The sequence below is a fragment of the Otolemur garnettii genome, unplaced genomic scaffold (genome assembly GCF_000181295.1).
Source record: "Otolemur garnettii isolate 467f Iridium unplaced genomic scaffold, OtoGar3 scaffold00013, whole genome shotgun sequence".
NCBI classification, from domain to species: Eukaryota; Metazoa; Chordata; class Mammalia; order Primates; family Galagidae; genus Otolemur; species Otolemur garnettii.
In genome coordinates this window covers 21,826,142-21,828,709 of record NW_003852408.1, presented here as the reverse complement: position 1 = coordinate 21,828,709, position 2,568 = coordinate 21,826,142, and the positions used below count along the sequence as shown (strand labels likewise).

The 2,568-nt window shown below is 40.9% G+C and overlaps 1 pseudogene; it reads left to right on the top strand.

Moving 5' to 3' along the window:
- LOC100960237 overlaps positions 1-138 on the top strand; it is a 1,429-nt pseudogene extending 1,291 nt beyond the window's left edge.
- Positions 139-2,568: the final 2,430 nt, after the last annotated feature.

Below are 2,568 nucleotides of genomic sequence, written 5' to 3'. Positions count from 1 at the left end.
AAAAAAAAAAAAAAAAAAAAAAGATCTAATTGTCCCGTGGAAACCTTAAAGGAGCAGTCACATTCAGCTATGGCAACAAAACGGAAAAAAACAGAGGCCTTGTAACAAGGAAGATTGCCCATGGAACTAATATTTTAATTAAAGAGAACACTGGACAATATTTAACTACTGTAAGAACTACTACAAAAGGCAAATAATGAAAAAAAATAATAAACATTAAGTAAATGCTATAGAAGGAATTGGCAAATATCCTACACATGGAAAATAGATGAAGCTGTGGGTTATTTTTATTAATTGTATTTTAAGATACAAAAAAATGACAGTCTATTAATAATTTTTTAAAACTCAAGGAGGTTTATATAATTAATTTCACAGCACCACCTAAACTATATTTGATTGAACAATTGGAGGAAGGGCGCCCAGGAGGCGAGAATCTTGGTGACCATCTTAGAATTCTAACTGCCCCACTATCTTTTGCTATTAATCTTCAACAGCATCCTATGTCCTCTATACTTCCAAACTGGGGTCTCTCTTTTCTCTTTCCATATACAATAGAACCTCCACAGCTGACCACTTCCTTACATTAACCACCTCTGTAAGCTGGCCTAATTTCCACATCCCAGACATGCAGCACATGTACATATCTGTACAGTAGGCTGGTTCCTTATGTCGACCACCTCATATGTTGACCAGTTTGTTTTAATCCCCTGGGTGCTCAATTTACAGAGGATCTACTGTATTTGCCTGGATTATTTTTATCTACTATTATGGTTTTAACTATTTTTAATATAATGTTAGCCACAGAATTGATCTATCTACTTAACTATTCTGACCTCCATAAGCATATTTTTAGCTGCTCTTACTGATATCCACTGGGATTTTCAATAGAGACTCAAGGAAAACTCATTAATGCTCCCACACACACACGCACACAGACACACACACTCAGAACATGATTCTGCTTTTCCACTTTTCTCTTTTAAATGAGACCACCATTCACTTAGTTGCTCAAAAAAGAAAAGTTGGAGCTTTGGATGATATTTGTTGAAGGCTTAGTATAGACCAGAGACTCTTAAATTATTTGTAAAATATTAACATTCAATGCTCAAAATACCTCCATGGGGAAAGGTACTACTATTTGAAAATTTAGCAGAATTTTTCACTTTCCCAGGGTGTTATATCTAGAGAGTGGTAGGGCTACAGCCAAAACTATCCAGCTCAAGATCTAACCACTGTGCTCCTTTTTTTTTCCTCATGCCCACTTGGTTGTCAAATTCTGTTAATCCTACCTCCGCAATATTGTTCAATCTTATATCCTTATCTGGTGCCCTCCTATTAGGATCTTGGTTCAAGATATTATGGAAGACTCCTCCAGTCTCTAGACTGGTGTTCCTATGTACAACTCTTGCCTATTTCAAACAGCCCTGTGCATCTATCACACTTAAATGGAAATGAAGTTTTTATTTCCCTGCTTAAAGGGCATCTATTCAAACTTCTCAGCTTACCATCTTCTTTTTGTCCATATTTTCTGCCTTGTTCCTGTGTTCATCACTGAAACACATTCATGCCTCCCATAATACTCTCATCTTGCATATCTGTCTTCTCTTCAATATTGTGAGTTCCTTATGAGCAGGAGTCAGTACTGCAAAGTGCCTGATACATAAAATGCCCTCAACAAATATGCATTGAAGAAATCATAATTAGAATCTTTGTTTTGAGATTCATAATAAAAGATGAGTTCAAGAAAGTATGAAGAATTTATTTCCATGGCAGAAAATGCCAATATACACTCGAAATATTTCTCTCTGTTGAGATTAGAACCTGGGGTCTAATTTTTCATTTTATGGGTTATGTCAATATCGTTGTTCTAATCTGGTTTCATTGGTTTCATGGCAGGTAACTGGGTGCACGGCAGTGGTTTTCTGTTCACAGTGCTTCCTCCTACCCCACCCCTACTTGTTTTACTGTTAGGTAACCTACCTACCAGTACTGCGACTATAAACATATATGAAAAATGGCAGATATCACTGAGATAAGTACACTCTAGGGACGGTAATAAGCCCCGTTTCCTCACAGTATGAGTCCAGTGTCCTTCCTCAGTCTTCAGTTAACTGGCACCCACACTGGTTGCTTTTAGGACCTTGTGTTTCTACTTAATTAAACAAACCAAGCAAGGCTAATTCCATGTGGTTATCATTTCAAAATAAATTCTCACATCCGAGAACTTTTCAAGCTTGCTCTCACTTGCCGAACTCGCCTCCCTTCCGGGTTTACACTTCTAACAATTTTCACGTGTTCCTTCTGCTAAACCCGAGGGTGGACGCCTGACCTCCTCGCTGGAGGTGCGAATGATGCCAGGGTCAGCGGCGGCTCTGCGGTCCCCGAAGCTCCTCCTCCCCAGACGGCGCCACTTCCTCGGGTGCTGAGGTCGGAGGCAGGACAGAGGACACTCCCGGTGCCGCTCGGCGGAGCGGGCAGCCGGGTTCTGGGGGCCGAGGAGGCCGCGCAGGGGCCTCCGTCCCGGTGCGGCTCCCGGGCCGCCGGGCCGGGCCGCTGTCCACAGTGGGA